Below are 7,823 nucleotides of genomic sequence, written 5' to 3' on the forward strand. Positions count from 1 at the left end.
GGAATTCCGAGGAAACCCTTTTCTTCCTCGGAATTCCGTCGAAATATTCTGAGGAAATTCTGAAGAACTAGTGTTTGGGGTTTCAAAACGTCAATTTTTTTAAACGGATAGATCGATGGATTTATGTCCAAAAACGCATCGATCGATCACTAAGATGGACCAAAGCGTAACAATGTGATCGATCGATGAGATTATCCCATCGATCGATCGAGGATATCAAGTGTTCCTCGGAATTTCCTCGGAATTCCGAGGAACTAGTGTTTGGGGTTTCAAAATCTCGAATGTTTTTTTATAAACGGATTGATCGATGGATTTATGTCCAAAAACGCATCGATCGATCACTAAGATGGACCAAAGCGTAACAATGTGATCGATCAATGGGTATATGTCCAAAAACGCATCGATCGATCACTAGTTCGTCGGAATTTCCTCGGAATTTTGTAAAATCCCTATAATATTTCCTCGGAATTCATCGGTTTTTTTCGAGGAACACATTTTTCCTCGGAATTTCCTCAGAATATTCCGACGGATTGATGTTTCCTCGGAATTCCGTCGGTATATTCCGAGGAAATTCCGAGGAAACCCAAAATTCCTCGGGAATTTCCGAGGATTTCATTTTCCGTCGGAATGTCCTTCAGAATACCGCTGTTTTCTTGTAGTGTTGGTAGAAGTCCATTTTGTGATGAAGAGAAAGACCATAACTAAATATAATTTTTTTTCTCAGGGCGCGATGTTGGAGGCGACAAAAAAGACGAAAGAAAACAGTTTCTTTTTCTCGCCACGATCTGCGTGGTTGATGATTTTTTTCTCAATGTTGTGGTGATTTTCTGTTCGAAATCAACCACGATGTTGTCTCTCTCCACGATCCCTCAGATGGGTAATCGTGATGTAGTGGTTCTAATACAGTTATGGTGGAAATAGGTATTTAAAGAAAGATTGGGAAGATCGTTTCTGTATCAAACTTGCTCTAACTATCTTACAAAAATCTCAATTAGACATCTCAGATCGCTAAATTCCTTAATGGCGGAGAACATCCGAAGATCCTTACAAGATATCAATCTGGGCGCTGATGACGAACCTTTTGTCTTGCCGGCTGATGTGGTGAGACAGGCGGAGGAGGAGAACCGTTTCATCCTAATTGGCCGTCCGGTGATGCCTAGAAAACAAAACCTTCGAGCAATCGTTGCCTCTATGCCACGATCCTGGGGCTTTGAAGGCTTGGTTCGGGGAAGAATCATCGAACACAGATGATTCCAGTTCATCTTCCCGTCTGAGGAAGCGATGGATACGGTGATAAGAAGTGGCCCATGGGCGTATGCGGATCGTATGCTTGTTCTCCAGCGCTGGACGCCTCTGATGGACATGGCGATGCTCAATTTCATTCCTTTCTGGATCCAGATTAGGGGCATTCCACTCCAGTACATGAACCGAATGGTGATTGTTAACATTGCGAGAGTACTAGGAGAGTACATTCAAATGGACTACAACGAGGAGGTGGGATGTAGAATGGAGTTTGTCAGAGTCCGCCTCAATTGGAATGTTAACAATCCCCTGAAGTTTCAGAGAAACTTCCAATTCACCCCTGGAGTTAACACTCTCCTCAGGATCCAATACGAGAGGCTTCGTGGGTTCTGTGAAACATGTGGCATGATCACGCATGACTCTGGTGCCTGCTTGATTCAAAATGGAGGTGTTGACCAGAATGATGAAGATAATGACAGTGAAGGCGACGATACTGATGTGGAGTTGGTACCAAACCAAGGAGTCCTTATTGAAGAGATCATTGAGGAAAATGATGAAGTAGCAGACGCAGATAATGAGGCTGAGGGGCACAACGTGGAGGCTGTAGCAGAACCTTTAGACCCGGAGCAAGAGGAGTATGAAAGAAACATCAGGGCATGGGAGGAAGAAAATGATGATGATCACCTTTGGAAAAGTGAAGGGAAGCAAACGATGTTCTCCAGTGAGATAGATGTTGAAGAAATGTATAATACGCTCTACCATCATGGTCAGGTTGTCCCAAAAGAGTATCTATCTGAATCGTTACTCAAGAGGAAAGCCTGGCTCTCAGCTGCTACTGACAACTCAGAGATGTTTCATAAGAGGGAAGCTAGTGGGACTAATGGAGTGAAACGCAAGAAAGGTCGAGTGATGGTTCAGAATGAGATGGAAGCAGACGTGGGTGAAGCAATGGTTGACACCAACAACATGAGAGGCGCGGTGGGCTCTAAACCACCTCTTCCACTATGAGGACAGCCTGTTGGAACTGTCGAGGCTTAGGCACAGACTCGACGGTTCGACGCCTCAAGGAGATATGTCGCAAATATCTCCCGGACATTCTGTGTCTATCAGAAACTAAACAGCAAGATGACTATGTGCGTGATGTAGGAGTTCAACTAGGTTTTTCTAATTCTGTTGTTGTTCCCCCAATAGGAGTAGGAGGTGGCCTTGTTATTTTCTTTCAGCAATCAGTTCGTTTGTATGTGATTAGCCAGTCTGCTCAGCTTATCGATTGTAATGTTGATTTTAATGGAATCAGTTTCTATTTTTCCTTTGTGTATGGGCATCCTAACCCGTCTTTTAGACATCACACTTTGGAAAGATTAACTCGATTAAGTCTTACTAGAAGACAACACCCGTGGTTCTTGTTGGGAGATTTCAATGAGATCTTGGAGAATCATGAGAAGGAAGGAGGAAGGCTGAGACTTGAAAACTCATTCAGTGAATTTCGACAGATGATGAGAACTTGTGAGTTCACTGAATTGCACTCTGTTGGTAATCGACTTTCATGGGTTGGTCAACGTGGAGGACATTTGGTTAAATGCTGCTTGGACCGTACCATGGCAAATACTAGATGGTTTGATCTTTTCCCTGCATCTCAGACATAGTATTTGGAGATAGGTGAGTCTGACCATAGACCATTGGTGTCTTTTATCAGTAAAGAAAGTTATGAACCTCCGAGAACTTTCAGATTTGATAGTCGGATGATGACTAAAGATGGTTTTGAGGAGAGTGTGAAAAGGGGCTGGAGAGGAACATGTCAGACCCAACTGTTACAGATGCCGTTAGCTCAAAGATTGAGTAGTTGTCGACATCACATATCTAGATGGAAGAGACAGAACCGTAACAATGCTGAGGAAAGAATTGGAACGTTGAGAGCTTTGCTGGACAAAGCCATCACTTCACCTAATGTATCTCAACAACAAAGAACATAAATAAGAGAAGAGTTGAACCAAGCCTATATTGAAGAGGAGGTATACTGGAAACAAAAAAGTAGGATCAACTGGTTGCGCTCTGGAGATCGGAATACAAGATACTTTCATGCTGTAACAAAAAGAAGAAAAGTTAAGAATACAATAAACTCAATTCAAGATGAACAAGGGGTCATATATCGTGGTCACTCAGAGATCTCGCAAGTGGCTGTTAACTATTTCAAAAAACCCTATGCCTCTGAAGGGACTGATCCACATCAGTATGTTCGAGTATTTCAGAATCTACAACAACGAGTTACTATATAGATGAATCAAGATCTTACCCGTATGGTTACAAAGGAGGAAGTGTTCACAGCAGTTATGGATATAGGAGTTCACCGTACACCAGGGCCTAATGGATTCTCTACAGTGTTTTATCATCATTATTGGGATGATATAAAGGAGGGGATCATGAAGGAAATCACGGAGTTCTTTGAAACAGGACATCTGGATCCTCAACTCAGTTGCATTAACCTATGCCTGATACCGAAGGTCTACCCTCCATCTGGTATGAAGGATTTTCGACCAATAGCGCTCTGTAATGTATCTTATAAGATCATTACTAAAGTTTTGGTTAATAGGCTTAAAGCTCATCTCTGTAGCATTATATCTGAGAATCAAAATGCCTTTATCCCTGGAAGAATGATCTCAGATAACATTGTTGTTGCTCATGAAGTCTTTCATTGTCTAAAAGCTAGAAAGAGGCAAGCTACATCGTATATGGCTGTGAAAACAGATATAACTAAGGCCTATGACCATTTAGAATGGAAATTTTTGGCTGAGACAATGAAGCATTTGGGATTTGACAGGCATTGGATTGGCTGGATTATGGAGTGTGTCACTGCTGTCAGATACTCAGTTCTAATTAATGGGAAGGCAGAATGATTCATTACACCAGCTCGGGGGCTCAGACAAGGAGACCCTCTATCTCCTTATCTTTTCATTTTGTGTGCTGAAGTACTCTCACGCCTGATGACAAAAGCGATGGAAGACAGATCACTTATGGGAGTGAAGATATCCAACAATGCACCAGCGGTTAGTCACCTGTTTTTTGCTGATGATTCGTTGTTCTTCTCATCGGCTAATATCAAAGCAGCTAAGAAGTTAAAGTCTATCCTTGGGTTATATGAGGCAGTCTCTGGCCAAGCAATTAATCTCTCGAAATCATCTATCGCATTTGGAGCTAAGGTCAATGACCCAGTTAAGACAAGGATGCGATCTCTATTAGGTATTTATAATGATGGAGGCTTTGGAAAGTATTTGGGTTTGCCAGAACATGTGGGAAGCAAGAAGAAGGAGATGTTTGCATATGTTATTGATAAGGTGAAATCAATAACACAAAGTTGGAAACAAAGACACCTTTCCCATGGTGGTAAAGAAGTATTACTCAAAGCAATTGCAACTGCAATGCCAATATATTCTATGAATATATTTAGATTAACAAAGGAGACTTGCTCGGAGATTAATGCGATTTTGGCAAGGTTTTGGTGGAGCTCGGGTGAGAAAAAGGGACTTCATTGGTATTCTTGGAACAGAGTCAGTGTACCAGAAAGAGAAGGAGGATTGGGGTTTAAAGATTTGGAAGTATTTAATCAAGCTCTGTTTAGTAAACAGGTCTGGAGGATAATGCAATATCCTAATTGTCTTATGGCTCGCATGCTACGCGCCAGATACTTCTCAGATGGGGATATAATAAAGGCTACACTGAAGAAGAAAGCATCTTATGCTTGGAAGTCAATCCTATATGGCCGTGACCTGATCACTAAAGGACTACGGTATATAGTGGGCAATGGTGACCTAGTTAACATGTGGACTGATCCATGGATAACTGATCCATGGATACCTGATCATCCACCAAGACCACCACGAGCTAGAGATATATTGGTTGACGGAGAGAAGGTGAAAGAATATTTAGATGTTAACCGAGGTAAATGGAATGAACAGAAGCTATACGCGAGATGGTGGTTGATGAAGATGTGGATCGAATTCTTGCTATTAGAATTAGTCATGTGGCAACACAAGACCTGTTAGGCTGGCACTATAATGAAGATGGCTTATATACAGTGAAGTCTGGGTATTGGTTGGGAACTCATCTGCCAACTATCGATCCTCCACAACTAACTCGTGGAACGGCAGCATTGAAACACAAGATTTGGAAAACAAACGCTCCTACAAAGCTAAAACATTTCTTGTGGAGGATGCTATCTGGTTGTTTAACGACCGGTAACAATCTTAAGAGAAGGCATATCACTCAGAACGATCTTTATCGACGTTGTTGCAATGTAGAAGAAACAGAGGAGCATATTTTCTTTGGTTGTCCTATGCTGCAGGTATTTGGAGAGCTTCATGGCTCTCTAACCTTATCATCAATAACCCCACGACGACGCTTGAAGAGAAGATAGAGGCATGCTTACAATACTCTTTCTCCACAAGACTTACTCATTTTCAAGACTTGCCTCTTTGGATTTTATGGAGGCTTTGGAAGAGTAGGAACATGCTAGTTTTTCAACAAAAAGATATACTGTGGAGGGCTGTGTTAAGATATGCGAAAGAATATGCAAATGAATGGAAACAGAGTGACCTTTTGAATATACCAAATCATAGCAGGAGAGGAGGAGATGCTACGCTTGAAGAAAATAAGAAATGGAAACAACCCCCTCTAGGATGGATCAAATGCAACACTGATGCTTCATTTAGACAACAGTTGGGTGATGCTACTGCTGGTTGGATTCTTCGGGATGAAAATGGGGTTTACAAAGGATCGGTCCAAGCACGAGGTAAACGAGTTCAAAATGCACTTGAAAGTGAGTTACAAGCGATTCTGATGGCCATACAACATTGTTGGAGTCTTGGTTATAAGCAATTGATTATGGAAAGTGATTGTCAAAAGGCTATTGACATCTTGAATAATAAAAAACTACTTTTCAACCATTATAATTGGATACGTGATATAAGATGGTGGGCAAGGAAGTTCCAAAGCATCAACTTCAAGTGGGTTAGTAGAAAAGCAAATGGAGCAGCGGACATTCTAGCAAAACAAGTTGAAGATGGAGTAGTTTTTCAATTTCATTATTATGTACCTCAAATTTTACATGCTTTCTTGCATATGGATCATGTAAGTTCAATATAAGTAATGAAAGTTGACGTTAAAAAAAAAAAAAAAGACAAACCAACTGCCAAAGCGTTGAACAAAAAAAAAAAAAAACCAACTGCCAAAGCTTTTAGAAATTTAAACAAAAGCCATGGTTTTTGTAAAACACTCACAATTTATAAATTGGTTCGCATATATATGGAACTTTAGGAAAACCTATTAAACTCTATAAAACACTTCAAATCTATAAATCTGTTAAGTTTTCATTTTAAAATTAACTTCCAACTTTTAAGCATATAACTAAATTTATTAATATTTTTTATCTGAAAATCTCTTTAAGATTTTATGGATGCGGAAAATAATTCCCAAATTCATATGTCTTCTCCCGACCATCGCTTTATTGGCTGCTATGTTTGAGTAACTCTCCATTTCCTCGGGGATCGAATATATAGACTGTGGAGCTGCTTAATAAATATTCCTCCAATCAGATGTTTGATCATAATCTTCCATGCAATGTTACATCTTCAAAGTTGAAAATTCTCTTTAACCAAATCAGCTTTGATTCGTGTAACATAAAGTGTGCACTGTGCAGAGTAGTTACCAGGTTGGAAGATAAAACATTTAAGACGCAATACTAAAGTCTTTTGGTTCTCTTTTTTGTCTTTTTTCAGAAAAAATATATTTTGGTACAAACATTAAATTAAATGTGAGTTTCGATAATTAAATACACAAAGACACATTTGTAGTTAGGTATGTTTATGTCAAACATTAGGCTACCTAATCACACAATTAAATCTTGAAAAATCTAATTATGCTCAGTTGATCATTACAAAGGGAGAAAGAGTGTGGGGGTGAAAACAGAAAGGTAAACAAATGGGGAAAAGTGCCTATTTCGACCCCAACAATTTAGGTCGTGCCAAATACGACCCGAACAATTGATCAGTGCCAAATACGACATCAACTCAATTATAATTCGAAAAAACTACCCAAACTTCTTAAAACGTGCTTAAATCTACATTGACTCTAACAGAAGTTAGTCAATCGTTAACAAAATAAAACGACGTCGTTTTGATATACGAGAAAAAGTGCCAATTTCGACTCCAACACTCTCAGTCGTGCCAAATAGAACCCGAACAAATGGTCAGTGCCAAAACCGACCTCAACTTAATTATAATTTAAGAAAAACTACATGAACTTCTTAGAACCTGCATAAATCTACATTGACTCTAACAGAAGTTTGTCAACCGTTGACAAGATAAGACGATGTCGTTTTGATATATATATATATATATTCATTTCGGAACTCAAACCGTGCTGTGATAGCCTTCTAAAGGGGCACACTAACAACTAGATAAAAGTAACTTTTTGAAATATTATTACAAATTTGAAATTATATAAACTACTATTATTCATCTTATCCAATTTAAAAATTTGGTGACAATTTTTTCTGATTTATATAAATACATTAACATGTTTTAAAT

General features: G+C 39.5%; 1 pseudogene; it reads left to right on the forward strand.

Annotated features, from left to right (window-relative positions):
- Nucleotides 1–1,020: 1,020 nt before the first annotated feature.
- On the forward strand, nucleotides 1,021–2,250 carry LOC106323615 (annotated as a pseudogene).
- Nucleotides 2,251–7,823: the final 5,573 nt, after the last annotated feature.

The sequence above is a fragment of the Brassica oleracea genome, chromosome C2 (genome assembly GCF_000695525.1).
Source record: "Brassica oleracea var. oleracea cultivar TO1000 chromosome C2, BOL, whole genome shotgun sequence".
In the NCBI taxonomy this organism is placed as follows: domain Eukaryota; kingdom Viridiplantae; phylum Streptophyta; class Magnoliopsida; order Brassicales; family Brassicaceae; genus Brassica; species Brassica oleracea.